Source organism: Triticum dicoccoides, chromosome 5B (assembly GCF_002162155.2).
Source record: "Triticum dicoccoides isolate Atlit2015 ecotype Zavitan chromosome 5B, WEW_v2.0, whole genome shotgun sequence".
Taxonomy (NCBI): domain Eukaryota; kingdom Viridiplantae; phylum Streptophyta; class Magnoliopsida; order Poales; family Poaceae; genus Triticum; species Triticum dicoccoides.
The window spans coordinates 198,934,157-198,954,574 of NC_041389.1; the positions used below are offsets into that span (position 1 = coordinate 198,934,157).

General features: G+C 57.1%; 1 pseudogene; it reads right to left on the reverse strand.

Moving 5' to 3' along the window:
- Nucleotides 1-4,661: 4,661 nt before the first annotated feature.
- Nucleotides 4,662-5,685, reverse strand: LOC119309315 (annotated as a pseudogene).
- Nucleotides 5,686-20,418: the final 14,733 nt, after the last annotated feature.

Sequence of the window (20,418 nt, forward strand, 5' to 3'; positions counted from 1 at the left end):
GCCGTCGGCTGGGGCGGTGGGAAGGAAGCGGTCAGGGCGGGCGGGAAAGCGGGCGCCACCGGCTGGGGCGCCATCGAGCGCGGAGGTGGCGGGGCTTGGCCCCTGTGGGTGCCAGCGACGAGGGTGGTGTGGGTCGCCCGAGTCCATTCCATCCTCATCCGGCGCTCCTCCAGCTTGAGGTACACCACCACCTTAGCGAAAGTGGGCTCCGGGATGAGGGTGAGGTTGGAGGTGGCGTTCCCAAAATCCTCGTTGAGACCGGTGGTGAGGGTGCTGATGAGGAGCTCGTCGCCAGCCGTCTCCCCGAGATCGAGGAGCTCATCGACAAGCTTTTTCAGGCGCGTGCAAAAATCGTCGATGGACGAGTCAAGCTGCTGGCACCCGTAAAACTCACCGTGGAGAAGGACCTTGCGCTACAGCTTGCTGTCGGTGAAGAGGCCGTTGAGCTTGGTCCAGACGGCGTAGGCATCGTCGTCGTCATCCACCATGGTGTGGAAGAGGTCGGTGGAGATGGTGAGATACAACCAGCGGATGATGGTGGCATCGAGGATCATCCACTCCTCGTCATGGATCATGAGAGCCGAGTCCACGGTGCCGTCGATGTGGCCATGAAGGAGGTACTCGCGGATCACCAGCGAAAAATACCGCATCCAAGCGAAGTAGGAGGCGGTGGATTGATCAAGCTTCATCGGGACGCACTCGTGGATGTTGAGGTCACGGACAAGAGTGACATCGGGACCGGCAAATGGGTTGGACACGGTGAAGGAGGAGGAACTCATGGCTAGGGTTAGGGTGTGCGACACGTGGTGCAGCACGAGGGGAAGGTGCGGCGCAGGAGCGGCATGGGGTGCAGTTGCGGGTGGCTACGGTGTGGGGAAAAAGGCAGCGGCGGCGTGTGTAGCGATTGGAAGAGAGGCGGTAGCACTAGCGATCCAGGGCGGCGTGTGTGGCGATTGGAAAAAGGAACGGCGATAGCACTAGCGCTAGCGATCGCGAGAAGCAGCAGAGTCCAATAGCAGGAGCGTTGGGAACAGGAGGCTGCTAGTTGGGATCGGAGGCTGCGGGTTGGGATCGGGTTGCAGTTGCGGCAGGAACTACAGCGGCGGCAACGGCCAGAAGGCGCGGCGGCGGCGGCAGGGAGCGGAAGACTGTGTTGAGGATCAGAAGACGGAAACTAATACCATGTGGAATACGAGAATAGGTTGTGCAATACGCAATGCATTGATCGGTGCACTAGTCACGTATATATGAGTACAGAGGGGGGCCACAACCTCGACTATACATAGGAAACAAGAGGTGGGCCCAATACACAATATACACGTACAGAATATACTCAACAATCAGAAAAAGAAGAAAAAAACTTGTATTTGTAGCAATGGAGTCAAGTAGGACTTACTGGTGAAAAGCGATGTTGGCGAGACTGCCGCGTAGTAGTCATGGATGAGGAGCTTCTCATCGGCGCCCCAGTAGAAACTCCGGAGCCGGAGGATGTTGGGGTGCCGGAACCAGGCGATAGCGCACACCTACACCTCAAAGTCCTTGAGCTTGTCGGCGCCGCTCTCACCGATGTGCCGGATGGCTAGCACGGTGCCGTCGACGAGCATGGCCTTGTGCACGATGCTCGACCCGGTGGCGCCGAGGATGTAGGCCGACCCCTTGAGCAGCGTCTCCATCTCTAGCTTGTTCTTGCCGTCGTCCACCTTCACTGGCGTCGCAGGCGCGGGTGCCTGTTGCTGCTCGTGCTTGTTCTTACTGTGTGCTGCGGGGTGCCACAACCGATGTATCTCCCAGCTCTCTTCTTGTGGTCCTCGCCGCCGTCGTCATCGGAGCCGCCTCTGACGTCGACGCCGAGCAGTCAGAGTTGTACGAGCCATCGTTCTTGCTGCCACCAATGCGGAATCCAATTGACATGACCTCCATGTGCTGAGGAGGAGGAGGAGACTGTGTGGGTCCAAGCCATGGCGCGCATCTTGCCGCGAGTCTGGTCGCCATCGAGAGATGGGGATAGAGGAGTGAGGGGGCATCGTTGGAATTTTTCACTGTACGAGAGAGAGCGGTTGTGGACAGGGTTCTTTTATTTGTGGCAGCTTTGCAAAAAAAAAACCTTGGTTTCTAGCATATTCGGGCGAGTAAGATGACGTAGCAGTCAAGCTATCAAGTGGGTGACTGGATAAGTGCCACATAAGCAAATACATAGAGCAAAGCGTACAATGGACCGTATGTGGTTCCCTAGAACAAGTTTGATGACTGTATTTTGGGTATTTCTAATCACAGGGACGAAAGTGGCCACCAATGCAAGTAATAGGCCATGTAGGAAAGACTCCTCTACTTGATTACAATGGAGTTAATTACAGGACAATCATGGACATGTCTCTTTTCGATCGCTCCATTCGATGGGATTCGAACTATGTTTCAGCCGGCTGTACCAGGTTGGCTTCTTCTCCAAGCAGTGAATAGGTGGATGGGGATGCGAGCTGAGGTGTGGAACTCGACCATGGGCAGTCCCCGATAGCGTCGTCCTCACAAAGCGGACTACAGCAACCCGTCGCAGGGTTGAGGGAGCCGAGCCTTGGAACATGACAACGGACATGCCTGGACTGAGTTGTCCTCTCCTTACCGTCGAGCCCGCACGCGTGCGACCACCAGGCGGCCTCTAGCAGCCTGCCGCGGGTCGATTTCCCATCGCTCCAACCCTCTTGGCATGGTCACCCCGCTCGCCATTCCCGGCACCTCCACTACTCGCGTTGTCGGCCTCCATTGCTTGGCGCCCTCCAATGGATAGCATTGCTCCCGCTCCACCTCCAGCTCTTCTCCTCTTTTCCTCTGTCCTGTCAGTTCCATCCGCACAACACTAGGGGACGTGAGATCCTAGTGTGAGCATTGATTGATTTAATCTTTGTGTGTAAACTTTCAAGCAAGCATCTCCCAATCCCCGTCTAATATTCTAAACTTGAGAAGATTTGGACAGACAATCTTGACATTGGGTAACGGCAACCTGGACGGATCTCTATCCTCTATCAAGGCTAATTTTCTCTGATCTATGACATGTCCATCTCTTTTTCTGCAACAAAGTGGTGGAGAGAGCGGGTGTTGTCCGGGGAAGAAGAGAGGTCGCCGTTGTGGGGAGGAAAGGGTGCACTGGGAAGGAAAGGATGCAACCTAGGCAAGCAACCGCCCTAGTGCGCATTGTGGAGCCGATGAAGGTGGCTGCTATTGTTGTCGATGCTGCGCTTCAATCAGATGGAGCAGCAAGTTCTTGCAGATGCGCTACTAAGGGATTTAAACCTATAAGGATGCTAGCCGACCCTCCTCCACGGAGATCCTCCCGTGCGTATCGCTCATGGCCGTCGGATGGCTTTTGACTTTTGCCATTGATCACTGGATCGGTTGACTGCATGGTAAATTTTGTTACCTTTTCTCTATTTTTCTGGTTGGATGACATGTGGACCTTCTGTCTGTGTGATTCGGTTGGTTCATTGTGGGTGTTTTCAAATCTTTGTGTAGGTTAACCAGTACGGCACGTGTGCGTGCTGGTGTATGAGCCGTCTGACTCGCACTGTGGCTGGTGAAGCAAGAAAGAGTGCCACGGGCGGGAACCAGAGGACGTGCGAGAAGGGAGTGCCGCGGGAACCACGGGACGTGGAGAGAGCGACGCGCCCGTGAGGTCTTTCATCATCCAATCCATATGCGTAGTACACCTTACGCACTGCAACCATTGGTCCCATCACACAAACACTATCCCCTTTCTAGCAAACCCCACTGCCGCCCTCCGTCTCCACCCCTCCTCCCGCATATTCTCCTTCCCCATGGTGACCCACGTCGACCAAGCCCCAACAGTGCGGGAGCGGCTGGTCCGCGGCTGCCGAGCCCCAATGGCGCGACGGCAGCTGGTCCGCGGCGGCCGAGCCCCCCAACGTTGCGAAAATGGCTGGTCCAGGAGGCGAGGGCGCGGGCATTGGATACTGGGCGCGTGGACAAGGGGGGAGGAGAGATGAGGGTTGGCAGCGATTGCAGGGAGAGGAGGAGGAGTCTGGAGGCAGCGGACGATTTTTTTAGCGTGGTCGGCAACCTCCAGGCAAACGGCAACGACAACGACGCTTGATTGATGTGGTGCCATGAACCGGCCCCTGCTGATCAACAAGGTTGCTGGACTGCCTACATCCGTCCTCCATGGTGCAGTGCCTCCTGCGAGTGCCACCTCGCCCCACCAGCTTCGGGCGCCATGGATCAATCGGGGATGGAGGGCAGCAAGTGGAGAAAGATGAAGGCTGCACAATACCGAGGTAGGCTCGACTCCTTTTCTCCCCTCTCAGTTTCTAAATTGTTAGATGGATTCATAATGATCTCATATGTTAGTTAGTGATTTTCTTCTCTCCTTTCCATCGCATGATGTGATTCCTTTTTCTAAGATGAATTAGTAACTTTGTGTGGAGGTGGCAGCCCAACCTGCAGGTCTTCCAACCACATGTTTGTTATATTGCCTACCTCAAAGAGATTTAACTGCTTACAAATTATTTTCTACTTGTTTGTTTTGCAGATGATGATGTATGAGTTGGAACGGTTGGGTTTTGAGTGGTAGTTGATCCCTATGCCGGCGGCGGTAGCGGCTATCGTTGATATACAACAATTCAGCAATTGTCTCTGGTGTGCTCCTGTTCTCCTCACCACCCCTAGATCCTTAATTTTTGGAAAACTAATGATTTGGTTCTCGAATGTTCATATGTAATCTAGGTTTTTCTTGATCTCTACGGTGGCCTAAGATTGGTAATTTGGCATCGGCACGCTTTACTCGAATCTATACTGCAAGCCCCAAGTGAATACCTTCTCTATTTGGTTTTTTCATCATGAATGCTAATAACTTGTATCGTTCATGTTTTCGAATAATAATTGCATTAGTTGTCCTTTGCTTGTAACTTAGTTGAGTGGTTAGGTTGTAAACCGATTCAATTCTGGATCGAAACATCTTTGTGAAAATGTGAAAAATTAACTCGTGCCTCTATGGGCTGGAGCTGGAGGCTGTGCTGCTCTGTGTGTGGGTGGGTAGTCAGAGAAGGTTGCTGGTGGAAAGCCTCCTGCTGATGCTGACACCTGAAGAAACGATGGGAGTGGTAGGTTGTTTGACTATTAGCCATTTACTGCTCAAACCACCATCTGAGTGCTGGCAACATTAGTTCTAGGTCTAGCCACCTTAGTTTTGTAGTCGGGAACAACATTCTGAAGTTTGAACTTCTCCATCACAAGTGTTTCGAGTGGAATGGTTATGTCCAATGGCAGCAGGATGTCCTCCAGTTCGTGCCACTCAAGATCTTCCTGGTCTCCATCTTGATAGACAACACTGCACCAATTTCTTTCACTGCCATACTTGACAACTTTCCCTACATAGTACGTGTCTCCAAACAGATTTCTCGCTTTCCGCTCTTCTAGCCATTCCCCAAAGCGATGGTTGACTCGAGATCGCGAAGCATCTCTTACTGCAAGTTGTGAACCAGATGAGAATTCAGGAGGCAAGTATGGTACACCATTGGTAATGATGGCAGGCTCTCTGGGTACTTTAACAACAGGTTCAGTGTCTGACTCTTGAATGTCCTTGCTCCCCTCCATGACCTGATATTGCATCAATTCCTAGGATTTAACCAAAACAAATTGTAGCAGAAAGAAAATAGTTTCATCCATAAGATGAGTCATCATAAGAAAGAAAAGTCAAAAATAAGTCGCCATAAATCAAATACTTTCACAGCTACAATGCAGTATTTTGATGAGTTAGGCATGTTGAAACATAAGAGATACCAATCAACACTTGGGATTTAGGAAGCACGGCACATCGCACCAGTGATACAGGTATCATGTCATGATAGGCATCAGGTCTCAACACATCAGTCTAGCACTTAGGTGAAGTACATATGTATTAAAGATTTTTTTTCAATACCATGTGATGTGTTCCGGTACATGGTGTGAAGTTGTTGGTGTCCTGGGTATGGGGGTATCCATCTCTGCCTGCTTGCGGCCCACCACGTGGCTCCATCCACGACCTGGTATGGCCCAGCTCCATCATCAACAACTCAAGACCCTCACGAGGGGCCAATCCTCACGAGACGGACGACGCCAAGACCCCCGAGGGAATCGGCCTCCTCAGGCTGGATCATGAGGGGCAGAGAGTTCTATGCAGGGTTTACCTCATGAGGCTCAGCTAACGTGAGCCATGACGACCAAGGCCAGGCGGGCGCCAGGCGAGCGCAGAGCGCAGGTTTCCTCTTTGGTGCAAAGGAGGCAAGCTACAGACGTAGACTCCCGAGGAATCAGCCAAAGGTTTCCATTCTGGCGCAACGAGACCAAGACTGACAGGACAGGAGGACGGAGGTCATCAACGAGCCCACCACAGCGTCATGACCAGAGGCTTTTCGCAGGCGAAGACTACTTTTGTCAGGATAAGCGGTACTACTTGTCCCCTTTCAAATCTGACCGTTGTGGGATCCCTTCCTGCCAACATTTGGGAAGAGGACCAAGGCCACTATAAATAGGACTAGCCACCACCATAGAGGCAAGATAAGTTGAACTAGCTCACACCACACCAGCTCCCTTGAGCTCATGAGCACCTCACCTCATGAGGCCAGTTCATCCACTGTACTAGTTCATCCTCAGCCCTCCGAGGCAATCAACCAAAATGCTGGAGTTGGGTATTACACTGCAACGTGGCCCAAACCAGGATAAACTGTTGTGTCTCTTTGTCTCTTTGAGCTTGACGTGCTAGGCTTAGGAGGATCGCGAGTAGGCAGGCTGGGTAGGTTGAGATCTCCGCACGGACTCCAGAGTTCAATCCTCTCAAGGGTTTGCGGAACCCATAATCCGACATCTGGTGCGGTAGGGGTGCGTTGGAACCTTCTACCCCGACCGCCAGATCGTGCCGCTGACCTCGATGTCGGGCACTCCTCCGCCGGCCCAGTCGACACGCACTCCCAGAGAAGCACCGGGCTCCGATATTTCACCCTCTCCCTGCGGCAGGTGCAGTGGTGTCGGCGTTCTGGCAACGGGGGTCCCCAGACTTGCCTACCTGTGGCCTGCGGCGTGGCTTGAGTGGTGGCCCAGCACGGCCCATCTTCATCAGCGCAAGACTCAAGACCCTCGCGAGGGGCCAATCCTCGCGGGGCGGACGACACAAGACTTCATCAGGAACAGCCTCGCCAGGCAGGCTCGCGAGGAGGCGGAGAGATCAATGCAGGGTACCTCGCGAGGTGCTCGTGACGCAAGCCGTGACGATCGAGACCAGGCGGGCGCCGGCCCACGCAGCGTCCTTGTTTTCTCTTTGGTGCAAAGGGGGCAAGCACAGGCGTGGAGTACCGAGGCATCAGGCAAATGTTGCCATTTCAGTGCAACGAGACCAAGACCAGTAGAGCGGCAGGATGGAGGTCACCGTGGAGCCCAAGACGGCGTCATCGCCAGTGCCTTTGGCAGACGAAGACCAACTTTAGTCAGGATAACTTGTACTAGATGTTCCCCTTCAAAATGGCCGTTGTTGGCGCCCTTCCCGCTCAATATTTGGGAAGAGGGCCAGGGCCACTCTATAAATAGGGATAGCCACCACAGTAGGAGAGATCTCATCGAGTACTCATTAGATTGAGAGGCGACCGAACTCATCCAAGCAGTTCATCGCACCAGCTCAAGAACACCTCTCGCGGGGCAGTTCATCCTTTGTACTGTTCATCATCAGCCCCTGAGGCAATCCACCACACAACACACTGGAGTAGGGTATTACACCACAACGGTGGCCCGAACCAGTATAAATCTTGTGTCCGTCGTGTTGTTCATCGTTTTAGCTTAGATTCTTGTGAGGCGATCGGACGTGGAGTGGTAGGGGGAAGATCTTCGCGCGCACCCCAGAGTTCGAACCTTAAGGGTCTGTCGGAACCCAACATCCGACATTTGGCACGCCAGGTAGGGGTGCGCCGGAATCTTTTTTCCGCTATCCCGCATTCTATCTCCCGTCGTGTCCATGGCTAATGCTCGTCGGGCTCGCGCCGAGTGTCGGGCTGCTCTCGCCGCCTGAGTCGCCCAGACGGCTCCCGTCGACGGGTGTCCCCATCGTTCCCCGTCGCCTGTCGCCAACGCTGCCACCGTCCCGGCGGGGAACGAGCAGCAGGCCTCGTCGCTGGATCCTTCGGTGCGGCGGGAAGGCCGCACCGCCACCCCGTCGCTGACTCCCGCTGGTTTGTCGTCCCACGCCCGTCGCGCCCCCACGGACACGCATGCTGCGTTGCTCCTGGGGAGTGAGCTCCTGCACTACCGTCCCGTCGACGACCTCTATGAAGAGTGGCTCGCTCGCATCATCGAGCTCGTCAGCACCGCAGGGGGCTCCCCTGTGCCGTCCATCTTGCTGCCTCGCCCTCTGTCCTGCACAGGAGGCACAGATTAGGAGGTGCCTCCGCCACCTCCTCCCCAAGAAGGTGCCCTGGCTCCTGGGCGCGCATCCCCAGGACGAGATCCACCGCGTCCAGCACCCGCGCGACAAAGAAAGGAGCTGCCAAGAAATCCCTCGTACCCAAGAAGGTGCGCGCGTGCTCCCGGCACCGGCACGCCATGACCGCATTCCCGCGCCAGCACGTCAAGACCTCGCGCTGCTCCAGGCAGCGGCACGCGGGAACCTCTAGGAGAAAGCCCCACATCAGCAGAGAGCTCCGATGGCCACCGCAGGCTGCCGCGCCTTCACCAACGAGCTACGCAGTGTCGCCTGGCCAGCCAAGTTCAAACCTGACCTGCCTCCTCGCTACGACGGCACTTCCGACCCCGCGGAGTTCCTACAGCTCTACGAGCTGGGCATCGAAACTGCCAACGGGGACGAAAGGGTCATGGCGAACTGGTTTCCCATGGCACTCAAGGACGGTGCCCGCACCTGGCTCCTGAACCTGCCCCCTGGCATGATCTCCTCCTGGGACGAGATGCACACTCGCTTCATCGCCAACTTTTAGGGCACTCGCCACCGTCCGCCGGCCGTGGGTGACCTGCGCCGCATCAAGCAGCAGCCCGGAGAAACCTTGCTGAAGTACATCCAGCGCCTCAACAACGCTAGCCTCAAGATTCCCAGGGTAACCGAGGAGGCCATCATCTCGGCGTTCTCTGATGGCGTCCGCGACGTCAAGATGAAGTAGGAGCTGGCAATCCACAAAGATATGTGTACGTCTTTGGAGTTGTTCAACCTGGTGACCAAGTGCGCAAGGGCTAAGGAGGGACGCCTCTCCCTTCTCGAGCTCCCAGCAGCAGACACAAAAGAGAAGAAAGCCAAGGCCAAGGATGTGAAGCGCAAGGGAGCAGTTGTGCTTGCAGCAGAGCCTGACATGAAGCACGGCAGGGACCAGCCGGAGTCATCCAAGGGCAGCCGGTACTGTGTGTACCACGACCTCCATACCCACAACACCAACGAATGCCAATAGCTCAGGGCCGTGCGAGAAGGCCGTGTCGGTCGATGCCCCGAGCGCAACGATCGGGGCTACGGCCGAGGCGGAGGAAGATATGGAGGACGATGGGACGACCGTGGCCCTCGCCAAGAATGGTGTGACCGGCCTCGCGAGGACCGCTGGCAGGATCAGCCTCGCGAGGGGGCTTGGAGGGATCAGCCTCGTGAGGATCACCCGCAAGGCAACACAGGGCTTCCTCCTCTGCCACTACCACCAAGAAGGAATGACGACCATCATCAATACGAGGGGGCTGGGGGCTTCCAGGAGCCGCGAGTAATCGCTTGCATCCTAGGCGGCACTCAGGCCCTAGCCTCTCAGCGCATCTTCAAGCAGTTTGCTCGCGAAGTGAATGCAGTCCTCCCCAAGCTTGAGTCCAGGCGCCCCCTCAGGTGGTCTGCCTGCGCCATCACATTCAACTCAGCGGATCAGCTCAAGTGCGTGGCAATGGTCGGTGTCCTCCGGATGCTCTGTTCCCCAGTCATCAGCAATGTGCAAGTTACCAGGACCCTCATCGACGGTGGAGCAGGGCTCAACGTCCTGTCCGTCGAGACGTTCAACAATCTTCAAGTGCCATACGATCAGCTTCAACCAACCAAGCCTTTCTCAGGAGTCACTGATGGTTCCACTGTCCCGATAGGGCAGGTCCGCCTCCCTGTCACCTTTGGGCAGCGCAAGAACTACCGTACCGAGCTCATTGACTTCGACGGAGCTCACATTCGCCTGCCATACAATGTCATCCTCGGGTACCCGGCTCTGGTCAAGTTTATGGCAGTGACTCACCATGGCTACAATGTCCTCAAGATGCCAGGAAGTGGCGGAGTCATCACGGTCCCCTGTGAAGAGAAGGATGCGGTGTGCTCTCTCGAGCGCGCCTTCCAAGCCGCGTCGATCGAGGACCCAGACAACAAGAGTGGAAACCTTCCTAAAGCAGTCCCCAAGAAGAAGACGTCGCCTGGCTCAAGACCTCAGGAGGCAGGCACCCCCGGAGGCGCCGCATCCGGACATGCGCCCATCCAAGGGGCGCCACCCTCCGTTGCATAGGGAGGCGCGCCCGGCGCCCTCCTCGGGCAAGGCTCGGGGGCTCTCTCCTGGGGAGCCACTGACTTTGCCAAGATCACGAGGGAGGCGCTCGGGCACCACTTGGAGGCGTGCTTCGCGGCACGTTTCCCTCAGGAAGGCGTGAGGCAAGGAGGGCCCAATCCTTAGGAGTTCATCACCAAGGTCGCTCAGGAGTTGCAGGAATCGAGAGTCATGCGTGGCAACCGCCGCCTGCCCAGCGTAGCTCCCCATCCAGGCGAGGATGGCGGGCTGCGCGTCTGCATCGACTACCCAGGGCTCAATCAAGTCGCATCGCAAGAGCGCTTCTGGCCTTCGCGTGTGGGACGTTGCGAGGGTCCACCGCACAGCTACGTTCGCATGCCCTTCGGCCTGCCGAACGCGGCTGCTGCCCACCAGCGCCTGATGAGGAGCATTCTGGAAGCTTAGGTGGCTAAGCATCACGCGCTCCTGGAGGAAACAGAGATGGACCTCGCCGAGCCGCCCGGACCTATCGAGCCTCCCGAGGCTCGAAGCTCCGAGGGCTCGTGAGGATCGGCTTCTTCACCATGCACCGTCAGCTACCCCAACACTCGCTCTACAATGGTATCAGGTGACTTCTCTCAAGTTCCGTTTCAGCTGGGAGCGCCCTCAGGGCTGCATCGTTCCCAGGTCGCATGGGTCATGTATCCGTTTTGCTTATGTCTTCAGCTTACCTTGTTGGGGGCGCCCCTCGGGCTGCATCATTCCCAAGCCGCTTGGGCCAGACCCAGTGGCGTGTGCCTTTCTCTGCATCTATCTAAGTTGATTTGCTTATTTATGCTTAACCTGCTTGAGATAATCGCCTGCTCGATTGACACCTACCTTTGGAGCCGCTCGCTCTAGCACGGCGCTTGCGCATGGGTCCGTCCCTGCAACGTCGACAAATCTGAGTGGTCAAGCTCTGGCCGCGGCAGCCTCGCAAAGCACTACCTCACCTGGCCCTCAGTGCCTCAATCACTCCCTCGGAGCAACCAATGGCTGGCTAGCAACTGTAATGGCAGTCCTTGTTTTCCTCGTGTTGGTGTACAGGATCCGCCTAAGGAATAGCATGGGGGCGTCGTGAGCTCTCTCTCTCTCTCCCATGCGATCCGCTCGCGTGTTAAAAGGGGGGCGTCTGAGCATCGCAACTCAGGGGATCTTACTGGCTCTCCAGCCCTCACCCCCTGGCCTTGACCCACGGCATCGCGACCTCTCATACCAGCGGCGGCTGAGCTCGCTCGAGGGCCGGGACCTCAGGATGTAGAGCATGAAGGAAAGTGCTGGGAAGAGGGGAGAACTTCACGAGGATCCAACCCAGCGACACCCTAGCTGCCGGCGCGCAGGCCAGGCACCTCGCCGAATAACGACTCCAAGTTCATGAGATAAGTCATGCCCCTGCAAAAGCTAAATCAACGCGATGCTAAACCCTCGCCTAGTGCAGTCTTGCCCAGCGGAGGCTGCTTGAGCGCTAAAGGGGACCTCCTGAGCATCGCGCCTCGGGGGCTCTTACTGGACCTTGGGCCGCTCACCTCCTGGCCTTGACCACGGCATCGCGACCTGGCATACCAGCAACGGCTGAAGCCTGCCTGGGGACCGGGACCTGTCAGTGTAGAGCACCAAGCCCTCACGAGGATAGAAAGGGGGAGCCGAGCCGAGACAGGACAAGCATCTCGCTTCCATTCATAATAAGGATAATATTCACAAAAGATATGGCAGACGCCTTGCATACCCCCGCGGGGTGTTTCTTCGGTTCCTCGCAGGGAACAAAATGTGCAAATCCTATGGAACGCTAACTACGCGCGCCTCCATAGGAGACGCCATCATCAACAGTGGGCCGCCAAGCGCCGGCGCCAACCCCATCCAGATCAGCGGCGTCGGCGGCCAGATGCAGCTGCCCTGCTCCGAGCGCGACGCGAGCTCGGGGGCTCGTAGTTGTCATCGCTCGTCTCCGGAGTCACGTGAAGCTCGGGAGAGTCGCTGGACCCTCCGACTTCTCCACTGCTACCAGAGGAGCTGCTGGGGAAGCGGTTGGCAGGCGTGGCCCTCGCCACTTCGATGCCCCGGTCACCTTCCTTGGGGAAGCACTCTAGTCGGCGCCTTCCGCGTCAAAGACCTTGAAGAATATCAAGGAGGCGCCATCATATTCAAGATGAATTACGAGGGCGCCCCCCATCCGGCAGACCCGGGCGATCTCGCCCCAACCCCGGGTCATGTAGACCTTGCCCGGAGCGAAAACCTCAACCTCCACTCCGGTCGCAAGGGTGCTGCAGTCAGCATGCTGCAGCCAGAGCTCCAGAGGCCACCTCGGCGGCATCCCGAAGGCGAAGGAGGGAGGACGGCGATTCCAAGAGCGTGGAGGCAAAGCGGCGTGAAGAACAAGCTCGCGAGAAGAGCCCTCGGCATGGACTCGAGGGGTGACGTCGCGCACCGCCGTGACTCGTCGGCGGCGTCGGCGGTGCCGCTCGGCGTCTTCTTCTCCATGGCCCTCAGCCCGGGCGTACAAGGGCAGCGGAAACCCAGGCGGTGGCCGCTCGTACCAAGGCCTCGACGTCTCCTGCCATGCGACCACGTCGCAGCGGCCGGGGACCGGACGCTTCTTCGGTGGAAGCGGGTCAGGACCCTCTTGGGGGGCCTTCCCCTTCTCTTCCACTGAAAACCGGCGGATCGGTGCCATTGGCGTAAAGTGGAGCAAGGCCGAGGAAGGAGTGAAGCAGAAAGAGATGGACTACGGGGGATCTCGCCCTCGTCCGTACTTATAGTCCGGAGGAGGCCAACCGTCGGCCTCCACGATCACACGTAATCATGACCCATTTCTGCATGCAGGGACTTGTCAAGTCAAGCAGTTGCCGAGGCAGCGTGGGGAAGCGGAGGCGCCCACGTCCAATCAACCGCCACGCGGCGCCCAAGGCCGCAGGCTGATGGGGCCCGCGGCACTCCGCACTTGCCCCTTCGCTTCTCCGCTAAGCCAAGTCCGAGCGCGCCTTGGGCCCGGGGGCTACAGTCGGCGTTCTAGGAATGGGGGTCCCCAGACTTGCCTGCCTGCGGCATGCGGCGTGGCTCGAGTGGTGGCCCAACACGGCCCATCTTCATCAACACAAGACTTCCAGACCCTCGTGAGGGGCTAAGCCTCGAGGGGCGGACGACAAAAGACTTCCTCAAGAACGGCCTCTCCAGGCAGGCTCACGAGGAGGCGGAGAGATCAAGGCAGGATACCTCGCGAGGTGCTCATGATGCAAGCCGTGACGATCGAGACCAGGCGAGCGCCGGCTCGCGCAGCGTCCTTGTTTCCTCTTTGGTGCAAAGGGGGCAAGCACAGGCGTGGAGTACCGAGGCATCAGGCAAAGGTTGCCATTTCAGTGCAACGAGACCAAGACCAGTAGAGCGGCAGGATGGAGGTCACCGTGGAGCCCAAGATGGCGTCATCGCCAGTGCCTTTGGCAGACGAAGACAAACTTTAGTCGGGATAACTTGTACTAGATGTTCCCCTTCAAAATGGTCATTGTTGGTGCCCTTCCCGCTCAATATTTGGGAAGAGGACCAGGGCCACTCTATAAACAGGGATAGCCACCACAGTAGGAGAGATCTCATCGAGTACTCATTAGATCGAGAGGCGACCGAACTCATCCAAGCAGTTCATCGCACCAGCTCAAGAACACCTCTCGCGAGGCAGTTCATCCTTTGTATTGTTCATCATGAGCCCCTGAGGCAATCCACCACACGACACACTGGAGTAGGGTATTACACCACAACGGTGGCCCGAACCAGTATAAATCTTGTGTCCCTCGTGCTATTCATCGTTTTAGCTTAGATTCTCGTGAGGCGATCAGACGTGGAGTGGTAGGGGGAAGGTCTTCGCGCGCACCCCAGAGTTCGAACCTTAAGGGTCTGTCGGAACCCAACATCTGACAAGTGGCCATCCAAGTTCCAACCGGAGGCCGCCACGTTATGACAGCGCAGCGGATCCGGCCGCCTTTGTCCAAGCATACGAGGAGGCAGTTTGGGCGGCCGGCGGAGATGACAAGGTGAAGGCCAACTGGCTCCCCATGGCCCTTGTAGGTGCGCTGCACGCCTGGTTACTCAACTTGTCGGCATTCTCTGTGGCCTCCTGGGAGGAGCTACGCGACCTCTTCCTCACCCTCTACGCGGCACCGGTGCCCCCAGTCGTCACAGCTCTCTTGGGTGGCTCGCAGGTGCCACCCTCCGACCGCCACATCAAGCAGTTCTACTAGCGAGTAAGCGCCACCCAGGCAGGCTCGGGGGCTCCCCCCGGGCTAGACGGCGCCCAAGGCCGACCTCACCTTCGGCCTCGAGGATCATCCTGTCGCCACGACGGGAGCAGGCACGCTCCCAATGCTCTGCACCCCCACCATCTGCAACATGGCGTTCACCAGAACCCTCATCGACGGTGGAGCCGTCCTCAACGTGCTCTTCTCAGATGCATTCAGCCTGCTCACGTGCCGCCCAGCCGGCTATGCCCCACCAAGCCTTTCTCCGGGGTCAGCGGCGGCTCCACCAGCCCCCTGGGGAAGATCCGCCTCAATGTCACCTTCGGGACCCGTGACAACTACCGCACCGAGCTCATCGACTTCGACATCGCCAGGATCGACCTGCCATACAATACCATTCTGGGGTATCTGGCCTTGGCCCAGTTTATGGCTACGACCCACTCTGCATATAACCTCATGAAGATGCCCGGCAGCAACGGTGTCCTCATGGTGGCGGGGGACACCAAAGGCGCACTGCAAGCCCTCTAAGCTCGCCTTCAAGTCAGCCGCATCTGTGCTACCCGACGAGAAAGGTGGTCAGGAGGCCCCAGAAGCAGCGCCGGCCAAGAAGAAGCAATTGTTCTCCCAAGACCGAGCCGAGACGAAGCAAGTGTTGGTCAGTGAGGATGGGCGGCCAGCGCCACCTTCACCATAGGGGGTGGCCTCCCTCGGGACCAAGAGGAGGCATTGGTTAACTTTTTGCGGGCCAACAAGGATGTATTCGCTTGGGAACCCAAACACTTGGCTGGGGTCCCAAGGGGAATAATCGAGCACCACACGAGGGCATGCCCAAACGTGCGACCGGTGAAGCAGACGGCCTGTCGCCAGTCCACCAAGAAACAGGCCTTCATCATCCAGGAAACCCGCAAGCTACAAGCCGTAGGGGTCATCAGAGAGGTACGATACCCGAAGTGGCTGGTGAACCCCGTCATCGTCCCCAAGAAAGGAGGGAAGGAGTGCATGTGTATTGACTTCAACAACCTCAACAAGGCCTGCCCGCAAAATCCTTTCCCGCTCCCTCGCATTGACCATATCGTGGACTCCACCACCGAGTGCGACCTGTTATACTTCTTGGATGCTTTCTCAGGCTACCACCAGATCAAGATGGTCGTGAAGGATGTGGAGAAAACGGCGTTCCTGACCCCCTGCTGGGAGTATTGCTACACCTGCATGCCCTTCGGAATGCGTAATGCCGGGGCAACCTTCCAGAGACTAATGCATATTGCCCTGGGCTCATAGCTCGGGAGGAATGCAGAGGCCTATGTTGACGATATAGTGGTGAAGTCTCGGGAGGCCGGGACCCTGATAGCAGATCTGGAGGAGACGTTTGCCAGCCTGCGCAAGGTGGACCTTCGGCTTAATCCCGAGAAGTGTGTGTTCGGGGTTCCCTCTGGCAAGCTGCTGGGCTTCCGGCTATCACACAGAGGGATCGAGGCCAACCCGGAGAAGGTCAAGGCGATAGAGGACATGAGGCCCCCACAAACCCTGAAGGAGATGCAGAAGCTGGCGGGCTGCGTAACCTCGCTTGGGCACTTCATTTCCAAGCTGGGGGAGCGCGCCCTCCCATTCTTCAAGATGATGAAAAGGAAGGAGCCATTCGAGTGGACCCCGGAGGCGGACGCAGGCTTTGAAGACCTCAAGAGATATTTGACCAGTCTGCCAGTAATGGTGGCACCGCGCCCTCTCGAGCCCTTGGTGCTCTATCTGGCAGCCACCCCTCACTCAGCCAGCGCCGCCCTGGTGGCACTAAGGAAGGAACGCCCGTCCAAGAAACCTCAGCAGGATGCACAACCATCGAGCAAGGCACAGGGCCCTCGGGACGGTGCGTCTGGGGCCTCGACCGACCCGGTGGTCGACATTCCTCCTGAGGCCACGATCGACCCCGCGGCTACCGAGGCTCCCGAGGGCGGGCCTCATGAAACCATGGAGGACCCGCGCCCTCACGAAGACCAAGACTCCGCTGATGCCTCATCCCTCGTCGGGCACCCTGTCTACTTTTTCACCATGGTACTGAGGGAGGCCCGGGCGCGCTACCCCATGCCTCAGAAACTCCTGCTCGCGCTCCTGGTCGCCTCCCGGAAGTTGCGCCACTATTTTCAAGGCCACCCCGCTGGAGAGGGTGCTCCGGAGCCCGAACGCCGCCGGGCGAGTTGCTGAATGGATCATCGAGCTTCAGGCGTTCAATCTCGAGTTCAGCACCACCAGGGTCATCAAGGGTGCAGCCCTCGCAGACTTCGTGGCCGAGTGGACTGATGATCCCGACCATGGAGTAGGCGAGGACCACTCCCTCCTACCCGGAGGTGAGGAACCGGACAGATGGATCATGTACTTTTATGGGGCATTTGCACGACAAGGCGCGGGAGTGGGGGGGCGTCCTCATCTCAGCCACCAAGGACAAGCTCTGCTACGCTGTGCAGCTCTGCTTCTAGCAAGGCGAGAAGGTCTCCAACAACATTGCAGACTTCAAGGGCTTGCTCGCCGGACTCAGGGCCGCGGCCGCGCTGGGAGTGAAGTGCCTCACCATTAAGGGCGACTCTCAGCTCCTCGTCAACTTCTCCAACAAGGAGTACACGCCTAAGGACGAGCACATGGAGGTGTACCTAGAAGAGGTGCACAAAATGGAGAAGCGGTTCATGGGCGTGGATCTGTAGCACGTGCCGTGCGGAACGAACAAGGAAGCGGATAACATCGCCAAGAGAGCCTCAAGCAGGCACCCTCAGGAGCCGGGGGTCTTTGAGGAGCGGCTCTTCAAGCTGTCTGCCACTCCCCACGCCTCGACCCCAGCACCTCCTCAGGAGGACTTGCCACAAGCACCCAGGATGGGTGCCCCAACCTATGGCCACCCCTCGGGGGCTCGCCTGCTGCTTGCGCTCGAGCCTCAGGAGGGGTGCTGGACTAAAGAGTTCAAGGCGTACTTGCTTCAAGGGACCCTGCCAGAGAAGGAGGAAGACGTCGAGCGCGTGGCACGTCAAGCTACCGCGTACTGTATCCAGGATGGTGAGTTATATCGCAAGAGGCCCAATGACGTTTCGTTGTGGTGCATCTCCAGGGAACAGGGGCTCGAGCTGCTAGCGGACATACATGGTGGGGACTGCGGGCATCATTCCTCGTCACGCACTCTAGTGGGCAATGCATTCCGCAGCGGTTTCTACTAGCCCACCGCGCTCAACGACGCCGCGGGGCTAGTGCGCTCTTGTGAAGAATGCCACTTTCACACCAAGCAAATCCACCAGCCCGCGCAGGGCCTCCAGACAATCCCGCTCACATGGTCGTTTGCGGTCTGGGGGCTGGACATCTTGGGGCCGTTCCCTCGAGCGCTAGGGGGCTACCGGTACCTCTATGTCGCCATCGACAAGTTCACCAAGTGGGCGGAAGTAGAAGGCATGCGCACTATCCCAGCTGGATCGGCCATCAAGTTCATCAAGGGAATCATGAGCCGGTTTGGGGTCCCCAACCGCATCATCACCAACAACGGCTCGCAGTTTACCAGGAAGCTTTTCAAAACATATTGTGCTAACCTTGGAACGCAGATATGCTACGCCTCAGTGGCACACCCACGGAGCAACGACCAGGCCGAGCGGGCAATTGCAGAAGTCCTGAGGGGGCTCAAGACCAGGACCTTCAAGAAGAGGCTCGATGCCTGCGGCAGGGGCTAGCTCGACGAACTGCAGTCCGTGTTGTGGTCCATCCGCACCACCGCGACCAAGCCAATGGGAGAGACGCCATTCTTCCTAGTCTACGGAGCAGAAGCGGTTCTCCCTCACGAGGTCAAGCATCACTCCACGCGGGTCCTGGCGTTCGACGAGGCACGCCAGGATGCCACGCGGAGGATGCATCTCGTGCTAGGGGAGGAACGCCACCGACAATCCTTGCTCCGGGCGGCAAGGTACCAGCAGGCGTTGCGGCAGTACCACTGCCGCAACATCCGCTCTAGGACGTTAGAGGTGGGCGATCTCGTCCTAAGGCGGGTACTCTTCAGGGAGGGGATGCACAAGCTCTCTCCCACGTGGGAGGGCCCGTTTAGGATTGCTCATGTCTTCAGGCCTGGCGTCGCGTTCCTGGAGACATAGGACGGGTTCCCCATCCAGAACGCCTGGAACATCCAGCACCTCCGAAAGTTCTACCCTTGAAGAAAGGCTCCGGCCTGTGAACAAGGCTCCGACATGTGAAGGTCTCCGCTCATGACACTCTCACGTAATAATGAGTGGGGCTGTACACGCCCCGGAGTCTCCTGTGTCGGTGTCCTGGATACGGGGGTATCCAGCCCTGCCTGCCTGCGGCCCACCACGTGGCTCCACCGGTGGCCTGGTACGGCCCAGCTTCAGCATCAACCGCACAAGACCCTCGTGAGGGGCCAAGCCTCGCGAGGCGGACAACGTCAAGACCCTCGAGGGGATCGGCCTCACCAGGCTGGCTCCCGAGGGGTGGAGAGTTCTATGCAGGGTTTAACTCATGAGACTCAGCTGACGTGAGCCATGACGACCAAGGCCAGGTAGGCGCCAGGCGGGCGCAGAGCGCAGGTTTCCTCTTTGGTGCAAAGGAGGCAAGCCACAGGTGCGGAGTCCTGACGAATCAGCCAAGGGATTCCATTCTGGTGCAACGATACCAAGACTGCCAGGACGGCAGGACGGAGGTCATCGACGAGCCCACCACAGCGTCACAACCAGAGGCTTTTCGCAGGCGAAGACTACTTTTGTCAGGATAAGTTGTACTACTTGTCACCTTTCAAATCCAGCCGTTGTTGGATCCTTTCCCGCCAACATTTGGGAAGAGGACCGAGGCCACTATAAATAGGACTGGCCACCACCATAGAGGCAAGACAAGTCGAACTAGCTCACACCACACCAGCTCCCTTGAGCTCAAGAACACCTCACCTCCTGAGGCCAGTTCATCCATTGTACTAGTTCATCCTTAGCCCCTTGAGGCAATCCACCAAAACGCTGGAGTAGGGTATTACACCGCAAGGTGGCCCAAACCAGGAGAAACTGTTGTGTCTCTCTGTCTCTTTGAGCTTGTCACGCTAGGCTTAGGAGGATCGCGAGTAGGCAGGCTGGGTAGGTTGAGATCTCCGCATGCACCCAGAGTTCGAACCTCTCAAGGGTGTGCGGAACCCGTAATCCGAGATTTGGTGAGCCAGGTACGGGTGCGTTGTCATAGCCCTAGCTCAGCCCCTGTTGTCTTTGCTTGATTCTCATGACATCATGTTTACAATTCAAATAAATTTTAAATGGGGATGACAGATACCGCCAGCACCCCCTTAATTCAACTAGGGTCCAAATAAAATCATTTTCACTGAACCCAAAATGCCCTTCTAAAATGTTCATCATCTTTGCCTTGGTCTAGAACCTCTGACAAAAATGGTGCACACTTTTCTAGGACAACAAAGGGTCACTGAATTAAATCATATAGTATTTGCATTTGGGCATTTAAATGCTATAAAATATTTTAAATGCCCAAATAATCATAAACTGAAATGCTTGCTGTTGGAAATGTTCCAAACCGTGGCCTCAGTCAGTTGCATGATTTTTGAAAGTTACTAGCTATTTTTAATAAGGACATCAAGTTACAGAATAATAGAAAAAGAGAAATATTAAAGAAAGAGAGATAACTTACCTGGCATCCACCAACCGGCCCAGCACTATAGCTGGCCG